Genomic DNA, 16661 nt, shown 5'->3' with positions numbered 1-16661 from the left:
TCCCCAATGGGACTTACATCCTTTGGCCCTGGGAGCCTCACAATAGCTTGGTGAGGCAGATTCAGGTGGGTAGCCACAGGACACAGTGGTACCTTGAAGGTTAATTCTGGGGATAATTCTTTGCGTACACGTGAGAGCTGGTACTGAGAATTAAACTCTGTTGGTCTTAAAGGTGCCACTGGACAAAAAATTTTGTTCAGGGAAGTAGGTTAGGCTGAGAATGCGTGGACTGGCCCAGTGCCCTTGGGTGTGCATGTTGTTAACAGCGTACCACAAACCCAGCATCTGCTCTAGTCTGCTGTACCCATTATGGCTGGGGTGGCCAAACTGTCACTCTCATCTGGCCCATGAGCTCCACCCATGCTGGTAAGGGCTCATGGGCCTTGTAGTCCATGGACATCTGGAGAGCCATGGTTTGGCCACCTCTGCTATGCCGGATCAACTTTAATCTGTGCAGACAGATGGGCAAAAAGCAGAAGGGAGAAAAAAATCTGTACAGTTATTCTATCCTGCAGTGGCAATAGATATACCTCCTTTACTCCTCTACTCTCAACCACTGCCCTAAGGCTCTCCGACTCTGGTCGCTATGGTAATGTTTAAACATCCCTTCAAAATAAGATACAGACACGCCACAACAATGAACATAAGGAACATTTTATTTTCATGGAAATTTTAACTCATGACAATGACAAATCAATGGGAACCCTGAGCTTGTTTCTCTGCAACGAGATAGTCCTATCTAGGAGTGATGGGAGACAATGACACCCAAAGTGTGTTGTAAAGGGCTGGGGGGGGGGGGGAAAGGCGTCCTTCGGGGCCCACCTCCAATTAGTCGAAGGACCACATGTGGTCTGCAGCCCACAGGTTGGGGATCGCTAGTCTAGAGAACGTCTCTCCCTCTCCCTCTCCCTCTCCCTCTCCCTCTCCCTCTCCCTCTCCCTCTCCCTCTCCCTCTCCCTCTCCCCCTCCCTCCCCCCCTCTCTCTCCCCCTCCCTCCGTATGTGTGTGTGTGTGTGTGTGTGTAAATTTACAAAATTTAATCCTGGCAGAGGTAATAAACAGAAATACCAAAAGGCAGCAGCCAATATAGCAGAAGAAAAGTAAAAATAAGCAAAGAAAAGATAGGTTTGAGAGGGCAAGTAATCAGAAATGAGGAGGGGGTAGAGCTGTAAATCCAAAGCAGTCCATTAGGAATGCATCGGGAACCATTGTAAGCCAGTCCACTCAGAAGCACGACCTATTCTATTCAACTGGGAGTGCTGGCATGGCTGCAGCCATACTTAGCCCGTGTTCCATCGTGCTAATAAGAAGGAAGTCTTGAGATGTCCCTGAACCCAGGAGTCTATGTTCCAGAGTACGTTGCTCAGAAGGCTGAATAGTGCACTGGGATGGAGGGGCTGATCCATGCTGGGGAGAGAACAATTGATCCTTTCTAGAGTTGCCAGGTCCCCTACTGGCCACCAGCAAGGGATGGCAGAGGAATGAGGTTGCAAGATCCAGGTTGGGAGGCTCCTGGATATTTGGGGATGGTGCTTGGGGAGGACAGAGGCCTCAGTGGGGTGCAGAGCCATACAGTCCACCCTCCAAAACATCCATTTTCTCTTAGGGACCTGATCTCAGTAGTATGGAGATGAGCCGTAATTCTGTGGAGTCTCCAGGTCACACCTGGAGGCTGGCATCCCTAAACCTCCCAAAGTATGCAATCAATTCTGGCAGTGCTGACCATTCTGTAATATACGACCCATTTCTTTGAAGGAAAAAGACTGAGACCAGGGGTAGTCAACCTTTGGTCCTCCAGATGTTCATGGACTACAGTTCCCATGAGCCCCTGCCAGCAAACATTGGCAGAGGCTCATGGGAATTGTAGTCCATGGACATCTAGAGCAGGGGTAGTCAACCTGTGGTCCTCCAGATGTTCATGGACTACAATTCCCATGAGCCCCTGCCAGCAAATGCTGGCAGGGGCTCATGAGAATTGTAGTCCATGAACATCTGGAGGACCACAGGTTGACTACCCCTGATTTAGACCATAGCCCAAATGTACATTTCCATATGATTCAGGAAAAAAACATTTTTTACATGTTCCTGTCATAATTATGCATCGTTAATTGATTGTACATTCCCATCACACCAAATAGTCTCATTCTTTAGACCTTTTAAAATCACCTTTTACTGGCATTTAAAAAAAATCTTTACCAATGTAAATCCCTAGAATTCTATCGGCTGAAGAGGTATAGTTGATCTCCATCAAGTCATTTACACTGTGCAAAAATTGCATCTGTCCCTCTAAAGTCATACTATAGAGGGTGGCAGAGATTTGTGCAGGAAGGCGTGGTACAGCACATGCCTTGGACATTCGGGAAGTCCTGATTTGGTCCCTAACGTCTCCAGTTAAAATGTTCTCAGAGGGACTTTGGAAGGACACAATAGAAGAAACATTTCAAATACTGCATTTGATTTTTCAGGTAGAAACCAGGTATGCACAGCACATATATAATAGTCAGCTCACATAATGATACGTAACAAGTGAACAACATTAAAAGTATTAACATTTTAAATATCGACCGTGAGCATTGGTAAAACCTTTCCATCATGACTGAATTGAATGCAAAGGATTTACAGCATGACGGAGGCCCAATGACTTTGGGGACTTTGCTCATAAACATAGAAAAGGAATGCCATCTTTCTAAAATGTGCCAGTGGTGTAGGGGTTAACATGTTGGCCTAGGCTTGGGGATCAGAGTTCAAATCCCTGGCAACAGTTATGGAGCTCCTTAGGTGACTTTCTGCCAGTCATTCTCTTACAGCCTCACAGGGTTGTTGTGCAGCCAAAATAAAAGAAGGGAAAAGTATATATACCACCCCACGTTCCTTGAAGGAAGATTAAAATGCACTTACATAAAAGAAATCAGTTTTATAAGTCACTGGAATAATCTTCATAGAAACATCCACTCTACATGAGTGTCCATTTCCAGATCTGACTTTCATTACGCAGCGATCTTTAAGAGGACTCTCATGACCACGTCTTACTCATCTCAGTCCCCGCAGCCTCACGGTGACTGGTTCCTTGTGAAGAGAAAGAGATGAACTGTAGAGTATTTTGTACCCTAAGTAGGTGCTGTGGAATCTAACAGCAACAATAAGAAACAATAATAATATCTCAGAGTAAGATTTCTCCGCTGATAAACTTGGATATATTATGCATGTGTGTAAATAGTTACTGACCTTTCGAAAACCAAAGAAAAGCAAAGTTGAAATGTAAGGTTATGCAGAAAATAAATGTCAAAATGCAAGGACATGCAAAATTAAGCAGTCCAGTGATCAGGGGAGTAGACTTTACTTCATGCTTGCAACAAGAACTAGTCAATGGAACTAAGTGTTCAGAGGATATACACATAGAAATTCAAGAAAAAGGCAAACATTACTTTGAAATCCGCATACTTAATACTCAAGGTGGGGAATTGCAAAAGTGTGTAATTTAAAATCACGATTCCATTTAACCAGACGTTACATCCGATTTAATCTTACATCTGTTTTCATTTTTAGTAGGAAAATGCCTTACAGAACGGGCTACATAGACCTTCTCCAAAGATCCGTAAGCCCTGTCATCCTTCCCGTAGGCTCCCAAGAGCATTCAGGGTCTGACCTGCAAAAAGGAGTCCTGTTTGTCCCATCCTAAGAATGGCTTTGCACAGAATTTGGATAGAGGAGCTGATTAGTTAGGTTGATGACTGCCAGTTGGAATTACCTACATTAGAGGTCAAAATCAAAAGTATGGTAAGGTCCATCTAACAGGTGGAAACTCACTGCCAGAAGGTTCAAGCAGTGCAAGAGAAGCTCTATGGCCGGCTCAAGGTAGGATTAAATGTTAAGAAAGTGGTTACCATTTCTGAACCTGAACCAGGCTGAGTCCAAAAAGGCCCCTTGAAAGGTTTTGGGTCGAAATGCTGTTGAGCATGCTTACTTGTTCTGAGTAACAGAAAATGCCTCCATGAGTCAACTTGGAGGCATTTATCCTGGCATTATACCAGACCCTGTTTTCTGTGTCAAAGCACAGATCTGGAACATTTGCAACTAATTCTCAGGACACCTAGTCCAAGGTATTTGGCCACTCCAAACATGGCAACCCTATCATCTTCTCCTGCAGTACCAGTGACTTGGTCCAAAGGTGGAAGTCCTGGAGACCATGCACATCCCCTCTCACACTGCTAATGGAGGGTTACAAGCCAGTGTATCCTTGCTCTCCTTGATGTGCCATTGGTAGCAGTCCCTTGGGCACATGGGCCAGATTACTGGCTTCAGGACCATCTCTGATCGTGTGCAGAGTTTGTTTCTCTCAGTACAGTCTATTTCAACACATCTGGGATGATGAAGCAGGATACTCAGAAGTTGTGGCTTCTGGGTAAGATTGTGACCCCTTCCTATCGTCTTAGAAATTGACCACAGGAGGTGGGGTACCTGGTGGGTTGTTTGGGGGCCCAGCAGAACCCTGCAGAGGAGGACGGTGCAGTCTGTAATAGGAGAGTGTGCAATGGCTGTGGCAGGCACTAGAGGGCAGCAGAATGCCTGCTTGATTCCCCCCCCCCCCCCCCAGAAGAAAGACACAATGAAATTGCTGATAAGCTTGTCCTGTTCTGTTTGCTTACTCCAGCAGTACAGCATTAGCCTGGCAATATCACTTGTACTTTTCATTAGTCATTTGTGACCTTTTACTTCTGTAATCAAACAAGACAACCTAACACTTAAAGCTGAGCATTTAGGCCTGACATTTACAATTGGTTCTCAAGTTAGGGAGACCAAATGAAAATTTCCTAGCAGACGCAACGCACTGCGGGGAAGGGCGAATCAAATCATTCATTTGCTGAGTAACATGTATGTCATCCCTATTCAATCATCTGTATCTGACTGAATAATATCAGTTGATATTTGTACTGGAGTGGCTGTCATTAAACAGTCAATATTCATCTGGAATTACTAGTGCATCGAGGTAGCCAAGATACCACATCTATTTCCCAGGCTGGAGACAGGGAGATTGCATTTGATTAGCGTAAAGTACAACTGATATTACAGGGGCAATAGCATTATATCACTGGAGAGAGCAGAGAGGTTTGGGGTTTTTTTTTGCTTTAAATTTATGGAGCCAGTGAAGCAAAAGCACCATTTCCCTCTGTTTCTGTAATACACAGCTTCGCATTACATCTGGAAAGTAGCAATTTCCCTGGAATGAATGTTTCCTTTCTCCCTCCTGAAATTTTCTATTTGTGAGCTAGCATTTGTTCTCCCCACCCCACCCCTCCAGAAAAAGTCATATTTTTGTCAACCAATTTTATGAATTTATGGAGTGAGACAGTGGTGAATTGGATTAAACTCCAGGTTCTAGCTGATGATTAGTTCCGTGGAAGTCACACAGTTGCTTCAGTCAGACCACTGGCCTGTCAAGGTTAGCATTGCCTACTCTGACCAGCAGGGATTTCCCAGGGTCTCAGAAGAAACATCACCTGACCATTTGATCGAGGGGGGTGGGTGTCATAAATCGAATCAGGGACTTTTCATATGCGGAACGGCTGCTCCAGCAGTGATACACAACCCCATCTCTCTTACGGCCAAATCAAAACTACACTATAGGTGTTTTGGATGAATCAGTTCATTTTGAATACATTTGTAACAAATTGAAAACAGTTCAAAACTTCTTTTCCTTGCAGGTATCTACTTACATCAGCACGAAACCCAGTCATGTGCCCAGGGCATGCCCCAGTGGCCAGTGCACCCCACTTCTTTGACTCAGGAAAAACAAAAGCAACAGAAACCACCGCTAACACTTTTATAAGTGAGAGAATTTTGCCTGGTACAACTTCCTGTGTTAGCAGAGCAGAAGAGGTGGGGGTATTGACACCTCTCTGGGACTTCCTTGCATTTATTCGTCACATCAATTAGAAGTAACTAAAGTAGTAATGTGTAGCATATTGTGAGTTCTTTCCTCACCTGTGGGAAGGCTTTGATTCAGTGGCTGGGCATCGCCTTGGCATGCAGAAGGTCCCAGGATTCAATCCCTGGCATCACCATTTAAAAAGAACAGCAGAAGGTGATATGAAGGACTTCTACAAAGACCTTGGAGAGCCATGCTCGTCAGACCGGACCATAGTGATCTAATGGTCTGATTCAGTATAAGGTAGCTTCATGAGCTCCTGTGTTTCCTTAATTACAGAGTAACATCCACAGCTATCTCCCTCTCCCAAATTTGAGGTGGGGAAGGGTATCTAGGAAGACAGAACAACTTACAGGCAGAAGTCTCGGCTGTCTCTTGTGTCTCAGAAGATTCTTCTGAGAATATAATTCTTTAGAGTGATAAGAAGGGGTGTGCACCAAGTGTTTTTTCCCTTCTGGATATGTCTTGGGATATATTGGTAATAGCTGGGCCTTTCTCCCTGAGGGAGCCACTACTTAGGTTTCCATTTCTGAGTTTGTTGTGGGGCTGTAACAACCACAGTGTTTTTGCAAGGTCTGAAGGCGTCTGATTAGCATCAATCTCATGTACTGGCTGATGAGTGCATGCCAGGACACTGGCCCATGAGTAGATTTGCATGCAGGTAGCCTCTCCAGTTTTCCACTCACCATGGGTAAGCAGTCTGTCCTATGGATTAAGTGGCAAACAACTCTTCTTCCCTTAGAGAAGAACTGCCTTGAAGGGTTATTTATCTACAAGCTGATCAAAGCACACACGTGGACTGCAAATCTGCCCAGACTGGCAGAAGAGCATCCCAGAATGCCAAGACCAAAGAAAAAGCAGAACAAGAAGAGCTGGCAGATTTGGAGTTTTAGGGGGAAATCGCCCAGAAGTCAATGATGGTGAATTTCAGGTTACCAGTTTTTCAGGCAGACTCTGTCCATATGCCTTGACCAGCCACAGTTACAGAATATGCGCCTTCTACTGGTCTACTGAAGTTGCCATTGCCAACTCTGACTGAAAGTGGCTCTCTCAGGTGGAGGTTTTTGAATACCACCGATTGCCAAATCCTTTGAACGGGAGGTGCTGGAGCCTGAGCACAGGATCTTCTAAGTGCAAAGGAGATGTCCTGGCCCTTCCCCTAATACTTATTGTCATAACCTTGGGACTGGCCCCTGCTGAATCAGGCATACAAATTGCTGGCAAAGGCACAGCTGTAAGGGCCAGCTGAAAAAACCGGCTGCTCCCAATGAATCTTCATTTTTCCACTGATGTTCTCGAACATGGGAGCCCAGGGTGTGGTGGGGATGGTGCCCTCTTCAAGGCCAGGCTGTCTCTCCCCCTTGCTGCCCTAAATCTGTCCGTTCACCGGGAAGAGCTTCTGCTTCCAAAGCCCAGCAGAGACTGTCACTTCCCTCTGTTGCCATCCTCCTTCCTTTGTTTATGAAAAACATTTGTTTTCTTTCCCGCCCCCCCCCCCCCCCCCGCTCCTCTCAGCCTTAGCATTAGACTCCCGGCTCCCATCGCCTGTGTGTGTGTGTGACATTTCCATGGCAACAGCCTGTGATGTGAAATTGAATGGATAGACCAAGAAATGAATCATGAATAAGCTTTTTTGTCCCTCTCCCTCTCCCCACCCCCACTCCTATTAAAGGTAAATCACATTTTGATGAAATGTGTCTTAAATGGGGCGACATTGTTAAGGAGAGTCTAAAATAGATATTGTGTGTTTGGCTGATGGGAAGTTGCAGCATTCTGCCGATAATGTAGAAATTGCTCGACAAAGCAAACAACAGGGGGGGGAAGGGTGCCATTTGGAGCTGCAGTCGAATTAACTTAGCATTGATGGAGGGGCGACCTAGTGGTGAGAAACCAAGAGTAAAGTTAGGTCTCTCCAGATTTAGGCTTTGGAGGTTGTATCTACTAAACTGTCCACCTGCGGGGGGAAGGGGGAGTTGAATGTGTGCGTACCACTAGGATCATCTAGTGCAGGGGTAGTCAAACTACAGCCCCCCAGATGTCCATGGACTATAATTCCCATGAGCCCCTGCCAGCATTTGCTGGCAGGGGTTCATGGGAATTGTAGTCCATGGACATCTGGAGGGACGCAGTTTGACTACTCCTCATCTAGTGCCTTGGGACAGGACGGCCAGATGCTTGGAAGAGCGGGTTCCCCCCTTCCCTAGTTTTGGTACAGAAGCTGGAATTTGGAGAGGCACAGCTTCTCATGCCAGGATGAAAAAAGACTTACTGGACAAAAGCCAAAAATGTGTTAGCAGGAGTCAGCTTCACTCTAATGAAAGGAGGAGGCTGCTTTCAGAATGAAGTCCACATGAGGTCTATTGCTTTAGAAAAGAACTAGACACTATTTATTATTAGAGAAATACTTACTGCGATGGGAAAGGAGAGATGGGCATTCTAACAATCTCCTCAGCTAGAAAGGAGAGAGAGACTCAAAGAACAAATGTTCTTTGGGAGGGGCTGCAGCTCAGTGGCAGAACATCTGCTTGACACGCAGAAGGTCCCAGGTTCTATCCCTGCCATCTCCTGTTAAAGGATGCAGGAGATGTGAAAGACCTCAGCCTCAGCCTCAGATCCTGAAGAGCTCTTGCCAGCCTGAGTAGACAAAAATGATTCTGATCGACCAATGGAATAGAATCATAGAGTTGGGAGGGGCCTTACAGGCCACCCAGTCCAAACCCCAACTCAATGCAGGATCATCCATGTTGCTGTCACGGAGGTCAGAGAGCACAAAGGAAGAAATAAGGAAGGAAATAACTGGCATTAGTATTCTGGGAAAAGAAAGAGATAGCAACAGAACAGAGAAAGGACACAGAAGAATCTTTGTCCATCGTACTAGCTCAGCTACAACCTCTGGAGCAGTGAAATGTTGGGTGCAAAGAGCCGTTGCAGAGGTGTTCACTTCCAACAAAATGTACCTGCACACTAGGATGGAACAGAAATATTTGTTTTCCCTGGTTCATGCCTATGTCTCCTTTCATGTTTGCATAGATATCTAAATCCAAAATATTTTCAAGGTTTCTTTTCTTCTACAAATGGCAAAACTGTTACAAGTTGATAAAGTTGTTGTTGTCACAGTTGTCCTTTATATTTTAATTTTTGTTTGCATATTGCTGTTTTCAAAATGTCGAAGTCTAAGCCACCTGGAGGGCAGGATCTACACTGTGAGTAGATAAACAATATACTGTGAAGAAGCAAGAGCAAAATGCGAACAGCTGGGTTGAATGTTATTCAATTGCTATTCAAGAGCCACTTTGGTGTAATGGTTAGGAGTGCGGCCGTCTAATCTGGCATGCCGGGTTCGATTCTGCACTCCCCCACATGCAACCAGCTGGGTGACCTTGGGCTCGCCACGGCACTGATAAAACTGTTCTGACCGGGCAGTGATATCAGGTGATATCAGGGCTCTCTCAGCCTCACCCACCCCACAGGGTGTCTGTTGTGGGGAGAGGAATGGGAAGGCGACTGTAAGCCACTTTGAGCCTCCTTCGGGTAGGGGAAAGCGGCATATAAGAACCAACTCTTCTTCTTCTTCTTCTTCTTCTTCTTCTTCTTCTTCTTCTTCTTCTTCTTCTTCTTCTTCTTCTTCTTCTATTGCATGAGACATTGGTCTTTCAGTTTCACTGATGTCTAGAGAGCAAGTGTTGTGTAATGGTTAAGAGTGCAGAGGTTTGATTCCCCACTCCTTCACATGCAGCCAGCTTGGTGACCTTGGGCTGGTCACTGTTTTCTGAGAGTTCTCTCAGCTTCCCCCCAGTCTCCACAAATTCACTGAGAAGATAAGTATACTATGTACCAATATGATCCATAAATAAATTTGTACTTATGATATATATGCTTTATGAATGCATTCAGTGAATGTTCACAGGCTGAAGGTAGAATAGGGCTACGTGCTTTAACCCCTACCCTTTCCATTTCAATCTGCTTACTAATAAAGAGAAAAGGTATTCTTAACTACTTTTTATTCCTTTGTATAAAACTAGAGCAACCTTTCTCAACTTTTCTACCACTGAGAAACCCCTGAAGAATTCTCCAGGCTTCGAGAAACTGCAGAAGTGGCATAACTGTGCAGAACATGGTTAGGAAGCATAGCTGTGAACCCACCCAGGACCCCTCCCCTTCCAGGCCCATCACTGACCATTCTGAGAGGGGGCCAACATGACCATATATGGTCATAATGATGATGTTAACCATTCAGTCACACCCGACTCTTGGCAATCCTAGGGCTCAAGAGCCACCATAATTTTCGATGTGGTCATATCACCTCATAAATGTTTAACAAATGCAAAAATATATAAAAATTAATTAATTCCCATCCATTCGGAGAACCCTTTCAGAGCCATTAAGAAACTCCAGGGTTTCACAAAATCCTGGTTGAGAAAGCCTGAACTAGAGGGAACACCTACCTTCTATGATTGTGTTAAGGCAGCTGTTCAATAAAATTGACATCATTTTGTAAAAGCAATATAAATGTTCTGGTAAAGCCTGAATCTCAGGGATCTCCAGAAAAGTTTCTTCACTCTCCTCATCGGAAGTGAGGAGGTTAATCAGTGTCTATCCAAAATACTTAAGCAACTGAACAATCTCCACATACTGAAAAGTTTCATTTGGAACCATCTGGTAGAAAGAAAACAACTTAATTTTCTCACTCAACACTGAATTAAATGAGCCATAACCTAGCTAATACAGGGGAGGGGGGAATCCGTAGTGAGAAATACATCACTCCATTTTTAAAACCAAGAGTTACATCTTTGCTGTAACAAATTTAATCCTCCAACAGATAATGCAATCCAAATATTTAATTGTTGACTTTAGACATACATACATACAGTTTTAAAAACTGATTTGTATTAACTTTTTTGACAGCCACCTTAAGGGCTGTAATTGAGAATAAAGACAGCTAATTATATGTTTTGCCTTTGTGTACTGACTGTGATGAGGATGAGTACACGAGAAAGATCTTCTAATGCAGGGGTAGTCAACCTGTGGTCCTCCAGATGTTCATAGAATACAATTCCCATGATCCCCTGTCAGCATTTGCTGGCAGGGGCTCATGGGAATTGTAGTCCATGAACATCTGGAGGACCACAGGTTGACTACCCCTGTTATAATGCATCAGCCAACTGAGGCAACTGCAGGAAGTCTGATTTGAACGCATCTAGGTGGGCACTCCAACATGTCCCAAACAGTGGTTTTAGGTTCAGTTGTGGTGAATGCCATCATACTATTTCCCATTGTTTGATTGCTCCAGGAAAAAAAATCAATGTGATGTAATACCCCCCTCCCAATCTTTTGCTGGCCAGAACTAAGCATGTGCAAAAAACATATTTTTCAGATTCAGGTATATTGTACTTGAAAAATATTGGTATTTCCCAATATCCCTGAATCCCAAAATTTCTATGGTATTGGGATTCAGAAAACATTTGGGGAAGTTGAATTTTTTCAGCTCTTAGGCATCTCAAGGGGGCCAAGATCCATTTAAATGTCTGCCAAACAGCTGATCCAGATGTCCTGGTGAGAGAACTCTCTCTGTTTGGGGTTGGAACTGACTCTCCTCAGCAGTCCTGCCCTTTGGAAGAGGGGGGGGGGGTATAAATGGAAGCTTTAAATGGCTGTAGATTAGTCAGGCTTTTATGTTTAAATGACTGGCAGCAATTTCAGGAGAGAAGCAGAAAGGTTGCTGGAATGACTTGCAACCAGCTCTAAGGCTTGAATGGCTGCAAGCCAGTAATTTTTACTTCCCTCCCTTTAGAAGAGGGGAGGGAAGCTAAAGGAAGGGTTTAAATGGCTGCTAGCCATTTAAATTTAACAGTTGATTGGCAGACTAGTAAAACTGTAAAGTTGAAATGACTAGCAACCATTTCAGCGGTATAGTTGCTGAATATGCCCCAATAAAGCCCCAAAAATTCCACTTTTATTCAGATCAGCTGTATTTGAAAAATTAGCAGATTAGAGATTCTGTTTTTGTCTTAGAAATACTAAAGAAATACTGGGAATGTATTTTAGTTTTGTTTGTGGGAGCCAAATGTACATGCCTAACCAAAACAGTCCACAGGATACAGCAATACAAGATTCCAGTTGTGGGGAGAGCAAATCAAAAGAATGCCTGTGAGATTTTTCCTAGAACAGTGGCTTGTACTCCTTTCGCAACCTTACCATAGCACTGGGCTAAAATATTAGACACCAACAGTACAAAGTTTTTAAATGTGCTGTCCAACACATCTGTGCATCTGTGACATGCAAAAAATTCCACCCCCAAACCTGAAGCAGCCTAGTGGCCTTCTCTGCCCACCCCTCTACACCCTCCAGGCCCATCATTGGCCATTTGGGGAGGGGGCAGGTAGACCTTCCCAAGTAAAAACACATTAAAATTTTTATCTCCCATTAACTGGTGTAACCCCTCTGGGACTCTGGCATAACCCTGGAGTTATGTGTAACCCTGGTTGGAAAACGCTGCTGCAGTAGGACGTCTGCAACATAAGGGAAGAAACACAACTGTTTCACATTAGGTGTGGGCCTCAGCCTCTCCTTCATCTTGCCCTCTACTGATGCCAGCAATGGCTCTTTGCAGCCAGATGCCAAATGTGCACTTCTGGATTTTAAAAAGGGCCATTTCAAAATTTCAGATCATGAAAAATGTCTATGATGTTAGGTCTCCACATGCTTAAGGTGCTATTCCTTTCTTCTCTTGGTTGTGGCATATGCAATGTGCAGCAGAAGGGTTCTTGATTATCTCAAAATACCACCAGGACTTTAATATCTTTCATTCCACCCTCACTAGTTTGACATTGGTCCAGTCACCAAACAGGTCCATTTTCTGGAAACCACTGGACAATTGAGAGGCAAGTCAATGTATTTAGGAACTGTGCAACCCAAACAGATGTGGAGTAGGAAGCAAAGATGGTAATATGATTGGTTTTTAATGAGACAAAGATTGCCACTTTCCCCCCCAACTAGGCACCTGTGCTGTTAACAGCTGCCTGACAACTAGAGAGGCAGGAGGTCTAGCTTTTCCCACCACTCCATTATCCAGGAGACAGTTCACCTGCTGGATTTCTGCTTATCAAACAGCTAAAGGCACAGCTAGAAAAAGTTGGCAACTCTAGAATAGATTAATCCTTATAAGAAAACCTGCAGCCACAAATATTTAAGGCTCCCATGTTTTTATTTTTGCAATTTAGACAAAGCCATGTTTGCCATGTTTTTTTTTTTTTGGGGGGGGGGTGATTTGGTCTCAAACTTTGCAAAAATACAAAGCTAATATATATATATATATATATATATATATATATATATATATATATATATATATATATATATTTAATTGCTGTTTGCTCTCCTTTGTAGCACACCAACCCCCCCCCCCAACCCGGAAACCCACACCTAGTCGTAGCTAAGCCGCAGTCTGAAAATGATAGAGGAAAGGAATAAGGAGAAGCAAATATATCCAGCCTGCTTTCCGTGTGCCTCAAGACAGATGAAGGCTTAAAAAAGGCTTGAGGGTTGCAGACGGCCTCGCTGACAAGTGGGAGAGAAAGGCTGATTCTACAGCAGGGCGACTATGAGAAGCACCACAGATTGGAATTCATTTTATAACATTCATTCAAAAGTCCCGAAGTCCAGAGATGGAATTTAATGTTCAATATAGAGAGAGAAGAGAGACAGATGAGGCCCCTTCGGAGCTTCTCTTGCCGGCACAGTATATATTATCCATGTTACCGTTTTGCCAAAAAACACTCCAACGTAGCCGCTTCTGTTAACAGCCTGATGAAGACAGTTGAGCTCTCTTTGTGGCAAATTATATATTGTTCCTGATAATGATGATATAATACCAATAAAGACAACCTGTGAGTGTGTATAGAATGAAAAGGCAGAATGAGGGGGGGGGGGAGAATGCAGAATGTAAAACATCCAGAATGCTACTATTCCACCAAAGAGATGTAACCATGGCAACCCACGGCCTTACTGTCATGATAATAAAAAAATATATTATTCTTCAAGGGTTCTCCAAAGAGATATATACATTCTTTTTTTTTAGGTGTGTGATGAAGTATTGGGCAGCAGAAGAGAGAAAGATGCTAGAAAGTCAGGAAAATAATCTTGGCGATTTTTCAGCTCCAGCTGATGCTGAAGGGGGAACTTGTTAGTTCCAAGGCTACTGGGACGATGAAAACTGGTCTTATGCTTACCAGCAAAAGGGAAAAACCAAATTTTGCCAGCAGTCAGACTTGGGAACAGGATACTTTTCCTTCTGCGCAAGACAAATCTTATCACTGGCGTGGGAGCAGAAGACCTCTATGGAAAGGGTAACGACAAGTGATAAACAAGCTTTTCCAGCACCTACAGTTGCCCGTTGACCAGGAAAAAGAATAGCTTATCTACTTCTGCATCAGGATGGATTCAAATGGGTAGCCGTGTCAGTCTGAAGTGGCACAATTTTATCAGACCCCAGTAGCACCTTTAAGACCGACAAAGATTTATTCAAGGTGTAGCACTGGATCCCTGGTGGTCTAGTAGTTAGGATTTGGCTCTATGCCTTGAATAAATCTTTGACCGTTTACGCACTGAAGGTTTCTTGCCGGCTGCAGATTGGAGTTTTAGTCGTGGCAGGTTGCCCCACCTCTTCCTGCACCCACACGGGGGAGCATTTGGCCCAGTGCACCTCATCTGCCCCAGATTTGTACTCCTGCATGACAGCTGGGGCAGTGAAGTTTCCAGTGCATAAACGGTCTTTGTTGGTCTTTAAGGTGCTACTGGGCTCTGATCTTATTGTACTTCTGCATCAATAACAGTAGATAGATTTTCAGAAATCTAGTGCCTGGGCTCCTCCAGGTGTCAACATGAATACTTATTGATACCTCCAGCCAATGCTACCGCTCAGGTCCTGTGGACAGTTTGGAGCTGCCATGGGAAGGAGGGATTAGAGATAATGGCCCCCTCCCCACCTGCTCCTGTAGGAAGCTAGGCAGGATCTAAGCCAAGGAAGTCTTTATCTCCGCGCAAAATGATTCCATAGGGGCAGAACTAGTCCACTCTCAAGCCTGCAGTCCTGTCCATCTTTACTCAGCAATAAGCCCTACTGGATTCAGTTGGGAATTACTTTCAAATAAAAGTAGGTGTGAAGCAGCAGATACTAGGGATGGAGAAAACTGGCCTGGAGGGGGGGAAAGGCCCTTTTCCAAGAGGCTTCTTGGGATCTTATTTACTACTAGGTGGTCTTATGCCATGAAAAGCTTTATCTTCCCATTTTGCCACATCAAGGCTCTATTAAAGGGATCTTTCCCGCAGGCCAGTAAACAGTTCCACTAGTTATGAAGAAAACGAGATTTTGGTCAGTGCCGACAAGCTAGCTCTTGGCAGCTCTAGAGGATGTTGAGCCACACCTGCCCAAATTCTACCTTCCACATGACTCTAAACACCCAGGAAGACGTTGGGCTCCTTTCACGGCTGGTCCCCCCGAGTGCCAGCATAGGATTATCTTGAATTAAACTACTATACAGCAAATGTATCCTCTTCAATATTTCGGTGTATTTATCCTTTGGTGCATCGTATATTCCAGCCCACGACCATCCTCTTCAGAATTACCTCTCTAGCTTTTCAGACCCAATAAGTATGCAAAGTAGAGCTTAGGCAATAAGACCTCCTTGGCAGTATCCTTATCTGTTTATCGTATGGCGTGTGTAGTGTAGCCAGGAGAACTGAGGACTGGCTGGCAGCTAGGCAAGGGCTGTTCAGAGGTGGTTTGTCATTGCTTGCCTCTGTGTCATGACCCCTGGTGCTCCTTGGAGGAACTACCACCCAAATCTTTGGTGTTCTCCCATCCAAGCAGGGTCAGCCCAGCTTAGCTTCCAAGAGCTGGTAAAATCGGGCTTACCTGGGCTATCCAGGTCAGGGCTTGGCAGTATTTGTTTTAACTTTGATTTCTAAATTTTGATTTATTTTATTTTGGCAGTAACAGCCGTTTGAGTCCTCAAACAACATGATACACCAGTCAGATAAGTGTTTGTACTGGGCACGCATGCCCAAGGATTTCTGGCCCAGGACTGAGAGCTCTTGGCCTGCTTCTGTCCGGAGAAACCTGCTGGGAAGGAAGATCTGCCAGCCCCCTGACGTCCCCAAGGCCCCAAGGAGGATTCCCTTGCTTGCAACGACTGCCTGAATAATAAACACAAGGAGATCATGCAGTTAAACATGCGGCTTCCTGCTGTTCATTCTCATTCACAGCCAGATTAGAACTGCGGGAAGTTAATGACTTTCACCACTTCACACCACTTGGAACAAATCCAGCCATCTGAAACTCTGGCAAGGGGAAAAAGCAATTTTAACAGGAGATCTCCTCTCTCTACCCCCCATCAAAGCACAGCATACCCATTAATTCTAGAGCTAAATGATACACATGATGCGATGTTACTAAGCAACTAATAGTTACCAGTTCACATGGTAAAATATTTAACTTTACAGAACAGGGTGTGTTTTTCATATGATAATCACAGTGTAGTCGGGCTGCTTGACAGATACATTGCATAGGAGAAAGCACAAGGACGGTCCTTTTTTCATTACCCAGTATCAAAGTTCATCACTTGGTATTTTCTCTACAAGCAAGCACTAGAGGAGCATAACAGTGGCCAGGCTGGGCCTAGCCAGTGGTCCTTCTAGTGCGGCATTTTGTCTACTAACATTAAGCAATGGGAGGAGT

General features: G+C 44.4%; 1 long non-coding RNA gene across 1 annotated transcript; it reads left to right on the top strand.

Moving 5' to 3' along the window:
• The first annotated feature begins 26 nt into the window (after positions 1-26).
• LOC143836857 (uncharacterized) lies at positions 27-16132 on the top strand. The gene is made up of 3 exons (XR_013230788.1): positions 27-65; positions 14004-14271; positions 15918-16132. It is a non-coding gene; the product is annotated as an uncharacterized LOC143836857 (long non-coding RNA).
• The last annotated feature ends 529 nt before the right edge of the window (positions 16133-16661 follow it).

The sequence above is a fragment of the Paroedura picta genome, chromosome 4 (genome assembly GCF_049243985.1).
Source record: "Paroedura picta isolate Pp20150507F chromosome 4, Ppicta_v3.0, whole genome shotgun sequence".
Lineage (NCBI taxonomy): Eukaryota > Metazoa > Chordata > Lepidosauria > Squamata > Gekkonidae > Paroedura > Paroedura picta.
This window is presented reverse-complemented; position numbering and strand designations above follow the sequence as displayed.